Source organism: Pelobates fuscus, chromosome 12 (assembly GCF_036172605.1).
Source record: "Pelobates fuscus isolate aPelFus1 chromosome 12, aPelFus1.pri, whole genome shotgun sequence".
In the NCBI taxonomy this organism is placed as follows: Eukaryota; Metazoa; Chordata; class Amphibia; order Anura; family Pelobatidae; genus Pelobates; species Pelobates fuscus.
In genome coordinates, this window is record NC_086328.1 from 75,321,101 (window position 1) to 75,334,010 (window position 12,910).

General features: G+C 37.2%; 7 non-coding genes across 7 annotated transcripts; all 7 read right to left on the reverse strand.

Moving 5' to 3' along the window:
* Nucleotides 1–8,003: 8,003 nt before the first annotated feature.
* Nucleotides 8,004–8,076, reverse strand: TRNAV-UAC (transfer RNA valine (anticodon UAC)). The gene has a single exon. It is a non-coding gene; the product is annotated as a tRNA-Val (tRNA).
* A 277-nt stretch (nucleotides 8,077–8,353) lies between these two features.
* On the reverse strand, nucleotides 8,354–8,426 carry TRNAV-UAC (transfer RNA valine (anticodon UAC)). Its single transcript has one exon. It is a non-coding gene; the product is annotated as a tRNA-Val (tRNA).
* A 1,269-nt stretch (nucleotides 8,427–9,695) lies between these two features.
* TRNAV-UAC (transfer RNA valine (anticodon UAC)) lies at nucleotides 9,696–9,768 on the reverse strand. The gene has a single exon. It is a non-coding gene; the product is annotated as a tRNA-Val (tRNA).
* A 618-nt stretch (nucleotides 9,769–10,386) lies between these two features.
* TRNAV-UAC (transfer RNA valine (anticodon UAC)) lies at nucleotides 10,387–10,459 on the reverse strand. The gene has a single exon. It is a non-coding gene; the product is annotated as a tRNA-Val (tRNA).
* A 618-nt stretch (nucleotides 10,460–11,077) lies between these two features.
* TRNAV-UAC (transfer RNA valine (anticodon UAC)) lies at nucleotides 11,078–11,150 on the reverse strand. Its single transcript has one exon. It is a non-coding gene; the product is annotated as a tRNA-Val (tRNA).
* A 619-nt stretch (nucleotides 11,151–11,769) lies between these two features.
* TRNAV-UAC (transfer RNA valine (anticodon UAC)) lies at nucleotides 11,770–11,842 on the reverse strand. The gene has a single exon. It is a non-coding gene; the product is annotated as a tRNA-Val (tRNA).
* Nucleotides 11,843–12,436: 594 nt separating this feature from the next.
* Nucleotides 12,437–12,509, reverse strand: TRNAV-UAC (transfer RNA valine (anticodon UAC)). The gene has a single exon. It is a non-coding gene; the product is annotated as a tRNA-Val (tRNA).
* Between the last annotated feature and the right edge of the window lie 401 nt (nucleotides 12,510–12,910).

Consider the following 12,910-nt stretch of genomic DNA (forward strand, 5'->3'; position numbering starts at 1 on the left):
ATGACAGGGTCAGGAGTCGAAGCTCATTTCTATTGGCCCAATCTATAATGTCAATTATTCTCCTGGTATTGTTGGACGCTAACCTGCCTGGGACAAATCCAATTTGATCAGGGTGAATCAGTGAGGAAATAATTTTCTTAATTCTGTCGGCAATTATTGCCGCATATAGCTTCATATCTGTGTTGATTAACGCTATGGGTCTATAATTACCGGGATCAGAACTTAATTTATTTTGTTTCAATATTGGGATAATATTCGCCTGCAACAATTCAGATGGAAAAGATTTATTTAGGGCTATTTGATTGAACATTTCTGTTAAGGGATTAATTAATAGAGGCTGCATCTGTCTATAATACATATTCGTAAAGCCATCTGGTCCCGGAGTTTTGTTAGTAGGAAGTCTATTTATTTGCAATTTGACTTCATCCACCGAAATGGTCCTATTTAAAATTATTAGATCTTGCGATGTAACTTTAGGAATCTGGGTACAGGCTAGATAATTTTGAATATCGTTTAAATTAGGAGACAGTTTGAGATTGTATAGATCCTCATAAAATTGATTAAATCTCTCCCCAATTGCAGAAGGTGTCGAATAGATCTTTTGTCCATCTGTCAATTGTTCGACTATTTTTTGCGTAATGATTTTGCAGTCTTTTTGTCAAATTTTTATTTGCCCTGTTTCCAGTATAATAATTATTTAATTTTAGTTTGTGAATATTTAATTTGATTTTTTGTTCAACCTTCAAATTAATCTGTTTTTTTAAAGTGTTTAGCTTGGTTTTTAATACTATAGATGGCTTCTGTTTATTAAGTTTAGATATATTATAAAACTCGATGTATAAATCGGTCAGGGTCTTACCATTGAGGATCCTCATTTTATGGGCTAATTTAATTAAGTAACCACGCATAACGGCTTTGTGTGTACACCAATTATTTGCCGGTGTTGTATCAGAGGAACTGTTTTCTAGCCAGAAATTATTTAATAATTGAATTAATTCCTTTTTATTCTTTGCGTCATTAAGAAGAGCATCATTTAGTCTCCATGTAGTACGGGCCATAGGGGATTTATTTCCAAGATCCATTAGTATGAGGCTGTGGTCTGACCATAGACTCTCTCTGATTTCAATTGAGTTGCACAAAGATATTGAATTTGCGTCAAGGAGACAAAAATCAATGCGTGCATACGTACCATGCACACATGATTGGTGAGAATAGTCTTTATCAGTGGGATGTAATAGTCTCCATATATCATGGATATTATATTGTTTAGAAATATTGTAAAGTCTTTTAGCCTGTTTAATAGTTCTTTTATCACAAAGTTTTTTAGAGATATGCGTCTTATCCATTTTAGGATCCCATACGCAATTAAAATCCCCCGCTATAATTAGATGTCCCTTGGATACTTTATCGACTCGGTCCATTATGGTCGCAAATTTAGTCATAGGATCAACATTCGGGAGATAGACATTAACAAGAGTGTAAGTCACTTTATCAATAATGCAAACAATAATTATGGATCTAGCTTCTGGATCTAATTCAATATATTTAATTTCCAAATCTATATTACAATTAAACACAACTGCAACACCTCTTTTTTGTTATCTCTTAGTGAGGCGTGGACAATATTAGAGTATTTATGCCCTCCCCATCTTTGTTTGATATGTTTAAGCCAATGAGTTTCTTGTAAGAATGCCACCTGCACATTATGCTCATTAAGAGTATTATATAGTCTTCTCCTTTTTTTATTATTATTCATGCCCTGGACATTCAGCGATAAAAACCTAAGCATCTGGAGTTATCGGAGATTGCACATATATTATACTATTCGAAGCCCCGATATTTGGAGGCAAAAAAGCTTTAGTATCATTAAATAAAATAACTTTATCAAGGATATCGTATGCTCTAAAAAAAAAGGACAAAAAAAGAACACCCATAGAAAAACACAACAACAAACATATTGCGCCTAGTCTCGCCGAATGGATTCGTAGTGGATTCAGCGTCAATACACAACATAAAACAAACTTAAAAAGAACGTAGTTCTTTTTTCTCTTTTTTAACCCGTAGATTTCTGATTACAATAGAGATCCACGGAAACAGTGTAGTAGCACTACACCAAGAGGGGCAACCCATCGAGAGGCAAGGGGAAAGAAAAAAAAAAAGGAAAAAGGCAGCCTCATAGGATCATGCTATTTCTAATAGATAGAGAATAAACAAAAATAACCTCGTCTAGTGTCACAAGTCGACAAGATTCCGATTGTTTCAATTAATTTCAAACAAGATAAGCACAATTACGTATCAGCCTTTATTTTGTGCCGCTATACATCCGAGTGGCATAGTGTACGGACACCTAGTGCTAGATTGTCCGTTTACACCTGCCACTCGGAAGTGGTTAGGCAAAACCTTGCACTTCTTAAAAATAGTAAATAGTGATAGTAATAATAGAGGGAAAAGAAAAAAAAAAAAAAAGAATTTTTTTTTTTTTTATATCAAACCCATGTGTCATTATATTACATGATGTTATCTGTGGATAGGCCAGATATCCTTAGATGGTTTATCCCCAAATTTAAGCCATAACCATAGATCAGGTTATTCTATAATAGAGCTATTAGATATACTATGTTATGATCATCACCGCGGAACAGTATCCATTGATATAGATTTGTAAGATCCTAGCATCTCAGTGTGTAGATATATTCTGTTTTATCAAAATATCTGTGGATAAGCCACATATCCTCATCGAAAGCACAATATATACATTGTGCACCACCGTCGATGAGTCGACCGTAATAATTAAGTTGTTCTATGGTGACACCATTACGCACAATATATCGTATTTAGCACCATACAAAAATATAAACAATATACATACAAAAAAAAAAAAAAAATAATATCAAACCCGTATGTCATAATATTACATTATGTTATCTGTGGATAAACCTCATATCCTCATCAGAACACAATATATACATTGTGTACCACCCTCATTAAATCCACCTTAATAATTAATTTGTTCTATGGTAAAACCATTGCACATACTACATCATATCTAGGACCCTGCAGAAACATCAAACAATATACGAGAGAAAAAAAAAAAAGGAAAAAAAATTTTTCTCCTTTTTTTTTCTATCAAACCCATGTGTCATTTATATTACTTCGTGTCAGAATATCTCCCCACAAACCAGACCCAAATTCTTTATAATAGTGTTAAATTGACTTAATAGTCATTATATAGCGTCTCTCACTTAGCATCTATCTACCCTACATCAAACCTATTACATACATTATTTATCACCTCATTTAGGTCATCCAAAATAGCTAAATTGTTCTGTATGAGTGCAATTACATATATTATCCAATACTCAACCCCGTAGAAAGATATTGATTACAATACCTATAGTAATGGATCGTGCTATTATATTATTTCGACATATCTGTGCATAGACCTCAAAAAATATTTTTACATATCATCTATAATAGTGTTACAGTGGTACAATTAAAGGGACACTCCAGGCACCCAGACCACTTCGGCTCATTGGAGTGGTCTGGGTGCCAACTCCCACTACCCTTAACCCTGCAAGTGTAATTATTGCAGTTTTTTTTAAACTGCAATAATTACCTTGCAGGGTTAAGTCCTCCCCTAGTGGCTGTCTATTAGACAGCCACTAGAGGGACTTCCTGCTTCATAGCACAGGTTTTCTGTGCTAGAGCGTCGCTGGACGTCCTCACGCTGTGTGAGGACCTCCAGCGTCGCTCTATTCCCCATAGGGAAGCATTGAGATTCATTTTCAATGCTTTCCTATGGGGTGCGCTAATGCGCATGCGCGGCATTGCTGCGCATGCGCATTAGGTCTCCTCGGCCGGCGGGCGAGATCAGTCTCGCCCACCGGCCGACGTAAGCAGAAGGAGGAGTGGCGGGGGAGGAGGAAGCAGCGACGTGGGACCTGTCGCTGCCCCTGGTAAGTCACTGAAGGGGTTTTCACCCCTTCAGCAACTGGGGATTGGGGGGTGGGAGGGAGAGGGACCCTCCAGTGCCAGGAAAACGTATCGTTTTCCTGGCACTGGAGTTTCCCTTTAAGCTAATAGGCATTATACAATGCCTGATAATTAGTGTAAAAAGTTCCCAAACCTTACATCAAACAACCAATTTACTTTATATCTATTATTTACACCCTTACTTAGGCCGCAGTAGTTGGTTAAATTATTCTGTAGTAGTGCTGTTACGTATATTATACCATTATCATCCCCGCATGTCAGGAGACTGAGCATCAACCGCCCCGAAAATCTTTCCCATGTCGTTTCTAGTAATATTAATTGGCCTAACAAACCTTAAACCATGTGTATTGGAAAAAAAAAAACCCACCACTAAGTCACATTGTTAAACGACTGCCCTATCTATTAATCATCCTGATTCACCCCCCCCCCCCCCTCCCCCAGACCCCACACAGCGCTCTGGATCTGCTATAGTAGTTTCTTGCCCCTCAACCATTCAAGTAAATCAGAATTTGAATCAAAAGTCTCTCTTTTTTCTTCATGTGTCAGAGACAGCTTTAGGGGATATAGCCACCTATATCTTATGTTATGGGCTCTGAGAATTTGGGTTGCAGAACTAAATAATTTCCTGTTTTGACGAGTTTCATATGATAGATCCCGAAAGACCTGAATATTTTGGAAACGTCCAGAATTGCTTTGCCCAGTTCTGACAGAGTTTAGAATTGATTCTTTGAATTCATAAGAAAAAAAACAAGCAATAATGTCCCTTGGTAGATCTTTCTGAATAGATTGGGGTTTGAATATCCTGTGCAGGGCCGGTGCAAGGATTTTTGGGTACATAGGCGAAGATGTATTTTTCCGCCCCCCCCCCCATTCAAAAATAACATCTTCACCTATGTGCCTCTTAACCAGCCCCTCTCCCCGTCCATTATTGGTCCCTTCCCTACCCTGTCCCTTAGTGTTCTTCTGACAGTCACACACACTCAATGACAAACACAGAGACTCACTGATCTGACACACACACACTGATTGACACTCATTGACAGACACACTGATAGTCACACACAGACTCAATGACAAAGATACTCTCACTGATTTGACAGACACTCACGAACACACACTGACAGACACACACATACACTGACACACTCACATGCAACACTCATACAATCACTCACAGACACACATACACTCACTCACGCACACACTCACAGACACACATACACTCACTCACGCACACACTCAGTCACTCACAGACACACATACACTCACGCACACACTCACAGACACACATACACTCACTCACGCACACACATACACTCACGCACACACTCACAGACACACATACACTCACTCACGCACACACATACACTCACGCACAGACACACATACACTCACTCACACACTCACACACAGTCACTCACAGACACACAGTCACTCACAGTAACACATACACTCACTCACGCACACACACAGAGACACATACTCACAGACACTCACTCACACACACTGACACACACTCACACTCACCCACACAGAGACACATACACACTCACAGACACACAGACACTCACTCACTCACACACACTCACACACAGACACACACACACAGACACACACACACTCACTCACAGACACACACTCACAGACACACACTCACAGACACACAGAGACACATACTCACTCACAGACACTCAAACAGACACACACACACTCACTCACAGACACTCTCACACACACACACTCTAACACAGACACTCTAACACAGACACTCACACACACCGACACTCACACACACAGACACATCACATACATTCACAAATTATTTTAATAAATAAATAATATCCACCCAGCCTCCCTACCTGGAGAGCTGGTGTGGATCATTCCCTGGGGTCCAGTGGGGCTGCTGGGCGGTGTGCGGCAGTGCTGCGATCAGGCGCTGCGAGGGAGCTCTAACCTCTCTGCTCTGCTCCCTCGCGGGCTGTCTGCTGATGCCGCGGGAGCCGGAATATGACGTCATATTCCGGCTCCCGCGGCATCACTAGACAGCGCGCGAGGGAGCAGAGCAGAGAGGTTAGAGCTCCCTCGCAGCGCCTGATCGCAGCACTGCCGCACTGGGGGCGGAGATGGTGGCCGGCAGGAGGGAGAGCTTCCCTCCTGCCGGTCACTGAAATCTTGCGCCCCCGGAGCCGGTGCGCCCTAAGGCGGCCGCCTGTGCCGCCTTATGGACGCGCCGGCCCTGATCCTGTGACACCTTTCTATTATTTGGTCATGTGGGTCGAACCGAATTCCCAGTGTTGCAACAAAGTCCAGCAGAATTTGTTTAGTGTCTTCTTGTCTATCCTTCTCCGGTATATTCCTAAAACGTAAATTCTTACGACGACTACGGTCTTCTAGATCAATTAATTTATTTTCAAGAGCCAAGATCTTGCTTTGGGCCTTCTTATTTTCATCTGTAAGAGATTTAACTTGAAAATCAATTGCTTTAAATTGGTCCTCCATCCTTTGAATATTGACCGAAAGGAGATTTATCTCTTGTTTAAATTCTGTTTTTATTTCTGCCGCAGTCACAGCCAATTCATTCTTTATTTCTTCCAAATGCGATCTTAAAGTAATGCGTAATAAAGTAGGCGTAATTAGATCTTTTTCAATAGTGGTTAACCCCTCGGCTTCACATGCCTCAAGAGTAGAGTCATTAACATTATCTTTCAATTTTGGATTTTTATGATGTTGAGGGGAGAAATAGGTATTCAGTGACTTGTCCTGTGAGACCTCTCTCTTATCCTTTCTTGATGAGGATTTATTATCAGTAGATTTCTTTGAAGCCATATTCAGTTGTATTGTATTGCCACTGCCACGTATATTGTGTGGTATATAGGCAGAAATGAAAAATTAATATAGAGGATATATAAAATTAAAAAGTATAAAATTATAATGTGCCCCACGAGGCTTTAACAATGTCGAGAGCCCCAGCTGCGTTATTCAAAAAAAAAACATGAGTTCTCCCACATGATTAATATGCATACTTGCAACCTTAAACAGCAATGATAACCTGAAAACGTTTAGGAGAGCTCTCAACTTCTCGTTTGGACAGGTTCTTAGGGATAAAAAACCACAATCCTTGTCACTCTGAGAAGTAAACCAGATATGAAGTCATTGACAGAAGGGTAAAAAAAAAACCTCATAAAACACAGATGAGGAAGATTAGATTTGTTTTGACTGATTCTGCCGAATGTTCCAAAAAAAAAAAAAAAAAAAGACTGGAGTAAGAAAATCGCAGTTAAAGAAGATATATCCAAGTTTCTGTCTCAGGAGATGAACAGGGTAATACCCATGTTGGTCCTTAGGGACTAAGCAGCCCAGTTCATTCCAGTAGTCTTTAATACCATATTATAACAAATTTATGGCAAAAAAAAAAAAAAAAAGCGGCCACGAGGAAAATCTAAAGTACCTTCACTTGAGAAGAGAGAAGTCTCACACAAGGCAGAACTACAGCAAAGACAAACTGCCGTTATAGCATGCTGAGTTGAGGGCTGAGTTGAGGGGAGGGGGATCTGTGTGTATGCCTCCTAGGATGAACCATCAAGGCTGACGCGGGGATGCCGACAGGAATGCAGACGCCTCATCGGAGAGCGGCCGCTTCAAAGCCCGCCATCGCCCGCCATCCCCCTCGCCGGCAGATGCCCCTCCTCTTCCGTCACGACGATACCGCATGTGGGCACGTCCACACGTCAGCACGTCATAACGCACCCGTCTCTTGCCCTCCACACAGAAAAATAGACCTCAACATGGCCAACTTTTGAATTAAAATGGTCAACATTTTAATTACATATAGCAGAAATAATGGGAATTCTCTAGAAAATATTGTTTCTACAACTTGTTCTTTCCCATTTTAATGAATAATCTACACAGTATTTATCTAATCTCAATTTCAACCTACTCGTCAACTTTTCATCAAGAACCTTTGTAAATGAGAAGCACACTTTACTTACAAATTTTTAAAAGAAAACCAACGGTTTCACTGGGGATCGAACCCAGGACCTTCTGCGTGTAAAGCAGACGTGATAACCACTACACTATGAAACCACACTAGATGTTTAATTTTGTGGCATACCATCAGAAAAATAGACCTCAACATGGCCAACATTTGAATTAAAATGGTCAACATTTTAATTACATATAGCAGAAATATAATGGGAATTCTCTAAAAAATATTGTTTCTACAACTTGTTCTTTCCCATTTTAATGAATAATCTACACAGTATTTATCTAATCTCAATTTCAACCTACTCGTCAACTTTTCATCAAGAACCTTTGTAAATGAGAAGCACACTTTACTTACAAATTTTTAAAAGAAAACCAATGGTTTCACTGGGGATCGAACCCAGGACCTTCTGCGTGTAAAGCAGACGTGATAACCACTACACTATGAAACCTCACTAGATGTTCAATTTTGTGGCATACCATCAGAAATATAGACCTCAACATGGCCAGTATTTATGCACGAACCTTTTGTCAAATACTGGTTATATCAGCATTTTAAAAAACAATGCATTCTTTACACTTTTGCCTGGAGTTCAGCAAATGTTACATGCAACTTTTATATAACTCTATGTATTTTAATGGATAGCGAGTGTGTATGGTCATTAATACATTTTTAGGAATAAGCACATCTGAAGAATCACTGTAAATCCACCTAAACATTGTCAGTTTGAATACATGAGCTTGGAAATTCAAAGTCTCTTTCCTCTTTTTCAATTGTTATTTCAGGAAGCTTTGGATATATTTATTATTGATTGTATTTTTTTAGCTCATTCGGTCATTCTTAAAAGTGGGAACTACAACCCAAACTTGCAATTTTAATTACATATAGCAGAAATATAATGGGAATTCTCTAAAAAAAACTTGTTTCTACAACTTGTTCTTTCCCATTTTAATGAATAATCTACACAGTATTTATCTAATCTCAATTTCAACCTACTCGTCAACTTTTCATCAAGAACCTTTGTAAATGAAAAGCACACTTTTTCGAACCCAGGACCTCCGGCGTGTAAAGCAGACGTGATAACCACTACACTATGAAACCTCACTAGATGTTCAATTTTGTGGCATACCATCAGAAATATAGACCTCAATATGGCCAGTATTTATGCATGAACCTTTTGTCAAATACTGGTTATATCAGCATTTTAAAAAACAATGCATTCTTTACACTTTTGCCTGGAGTTCAGCAAATGTTACATGCAACTTTTATATAACTCTATGTATTTTAATGGATAGTGAGTGTGTATGGTCATTAATACATTTTTAGGAATAAGCACATCTGAAGAATCACTGTAAATCCACCTGAGCCTTGTCAGTTTAAATACATGAGCTTGGAAATTCAAAGTCTCTTTCCTCTTTTTCAATTGTTATTTCAGGAAGCTTTGGATATATTTTATTATTGATTGTATTTTTTTAGCTCATTCGGTCATTCTTAAAAGTGGGAACTACAACCCAAACTTGCAATTTTAATTACATATAGCAGAAATATAATGGGAATTCTCTAAAAAATACTTGTTTCTACAACTTGTTCTTTCCCATTTTAATGAATAATCTACACAGTATTTATCTAATCTCAATTTCAACCTACTCGTCAACTTTTCATCAAGAACCTTTGTAAATGAGAAGCACATTTTACTTACAAATTTTTAAAAGTATACCAATGGTTTCACTGGGGATCGAACCCAGGACCTTCTGCGTGTAAAGCACACGTGATAACCACTACACTATGAAACCTCACTAGATGTTCAATTTTGTGGCATACCATCAGAAAAATAGACCTCAACATGGCCAGTATTTATGCACGAACCTTTTGTCAAATACTGGTTATATCAGCATTTTAAAAAACAATGCGTTCTTTACACTTTTACCTGGAGTTCAGAAAATGTTACATGCAACTTTTATATAACTCTATGTATTTTAATGGATAGCGAGTGTGGATGGTCATTAATACATTTTTAGGAATAAGCACATCTGAAAAATAAGTGTAAATCCACCTGAGCATTGTCAGTTTGAATACATGAGCTTGGAAATTCAAAGTCTCTTACCTCTTTTTCAATTGTTATTTCAGGAAGCTTTGGATATATTGTATTATTGATTGTATTTTTTTAGCTCATTCGGTCATTCTTAAAAGTGGGAACTACAACCCAAACTTGCAATTTTAATTACATATAGCAGAAATATAATGGGAATTCTCTAAAAAATATTGTTTCTACAACTTTTTCTTTCCCATTTTAATGAATAATCTACACAGTATTTATCTAATCTCAATTTCAACCTACTCGTCAACTTTTCATCAAGAACCTTTGTAAATGAGAAGCACATTTTACTTACAAATTTTTAAAAGTATACCAATGGTTTCACTGGGGATCGAAGCCAGGACCTTCTGCGTGTAAAGCAGACATGATAACCACTACACTATGAAACCTCACTAGATGTTTAATTTTGTGGCATACCATCAGAAAAATAGACCTCAACATGGCCAGTATTTATGCACGAACCTTTTGTCAAATACTGGTTATATCAGCATTTTAAAAAACAATGCATTCTTTACACTTTTACCTGGAGTTCAGCAAATGTTACATGCAACTTTTATATAACTCTATGTATTTTAATGGATAGCGAGTGTGGATGGTCATTAATACATTTTTAGGAATAAGCACATCTGAAAAATAACTGTAAATCCACCTGAGGATTGTCAGTTTGAATACATGAGCTTGGAAATTCAAAGTCTCTTACCTCTTTTTCAATTGTTATTTCAGGAAGCTTTGGATATATTGTATTATTGATTGTATTTTTTTAGCTCATTCGGTCATTCTTAAAAGTGGGAACTACAACCCAAACTTGCAATTTTAATTACATATAGCAGAAATATAATGGGAATTCTCTAAAAAATATTGTTTCTACAACTTGTTCTTTCCCATTTTAATGAATAATCTACACAGTATTTATCTAATCTCAATTTCAACCTACTCGTCAACTTTTCATCAAGAACCTTTGTAAATGAGAAGCACACTTTACTTACAAATTTTTAAAAGAAAACCAATGGTTTCACTAGGGATCGAACCCAGGACCTTCTGCGTGTAAAGCAGACGTGATAACCACTACACTATGAAACCTCACTAGATGTTTAATTTTGTGGCATACCATCAGAAAAATAGACCTCAACATGGCCAGTATTTATGCACGAACCTTTTGTCAAATACTGGTTATATCAGCATTTTAAAAAACAATGCATTCTTTATACTTTTGCCTGGAGTTCATCAAATGTTACATGCAACTGTTATATAACTCTATGTATTTTAATGGATAGCGAGTGTGTATGGTCATTAATACATTTTTAGGAATAAGCACATCTGAAGAATCACTGTAAATCCACCTGAGCATTGTCAGTTTGAATACATGAACTTGGAAATTCAAAGTCTCTTTCCTCTTTTTCAATTGTTATTTCAGGAAGCTTTGGATATATTGTATTATTGATTGTATTTTTTTAGCTCATTCGGTCATTCTTAAAAGTGGGAACTACAACCCAAACTTGCAATTTTAATTACATATAGCAGAAATATAATGGGAATTCTCTAAAAAAAACTTGTTTCTACAACTTGTTCTTTCCCATTTTAATGAATAATCTACACAGTATTTATCTAATCTCAATTTCAACCTACTCGTCAACTTTTCATCAAGAACCTTTGTAAATGAGAAGCACATTTTACTTACAAATTTTTAAAAGTATACCAATGGTTTCACTGGGGATCGAACCCAGGACCTTCTGCGTGTAAAGCACACGTGATAACCACTACACTATGAAACCTCACTAGATGTTCAATTTTGTGGCATACCATCAGAAATATAGACCTCAACATGGCCAGTATTTATGCACGAACCTTTTGTCAAATACTGGTTATATCAGCATTTTAAAAAACAATGCATTCTTTACACTTTTGCCTGGAGTTCAGCAAATGTTACATGCAACTTTTATATAACTCTATGTATTTTAATGGATAGCGAGTGTGGATGGTCATTAATACATTTTTAGGAATAAGCACATCTGAAGAATCACTGTAAATCCACCTGAGCATTGTCAGTTTGAATACATGAACTTGGAAATTCAAAGTCTCTTTCCTCTTTTTCAATTGTTATTTCAGGAAGCTTTGGATATATTTATTATTGATTGTATTTTTTTAGCTCATTCGGTCATTCTTAAATTGGGAACCACAACCCAAACTTGCAATTTTAATTACATATAGCAGAAATATAATGGGAATTCTCTAAAAAAAAATGTCTACAACTTGTTCAACTTGTTCTTTTTATCTAATCGCAATTTCAACCTACTCGTCAACTTTTCATCAAGAACCTTTGTAAATGAGAAGCACACTTTCCTTACAAATTTTTAAAAGAAAACCAATGGTTTCACTGGGGATCGAACCCAGGACCTTCTGCGTGTAAAGCAGACGTGATAACCACTACACTATGAAACCTCACTAGATGTTCAATTTTGTGGCATACCATCAGAAATATAGACCTCAACATGGCCAGTATTTATGCACGAACCTTTTGTCAAATACTGGTTATATCAGCATTTTAAAAAACAATGCATTCTTTACACTTTTGCCTGGAGTTCAGCAAATGTTACATGCAACTTTTATATAACTCTATGTATTTTAATGGATAGCGAGTGTGGATGGTCATTAATACATTTTTAGGAATAAGCACATCTGAAGAATCACTGTAAATCCACCTGAGCCTTGTCAGTTTAAATACCTGAGCTTGGAAATTCAAAGTCTCTTTCCTATTTTTCAATTGTTATTTCAGGAAGCTTTGGATATATTTTATTATTGACTGTATTTTTTTAGCTCATTCGGTCATTCTTAAAAGTGGG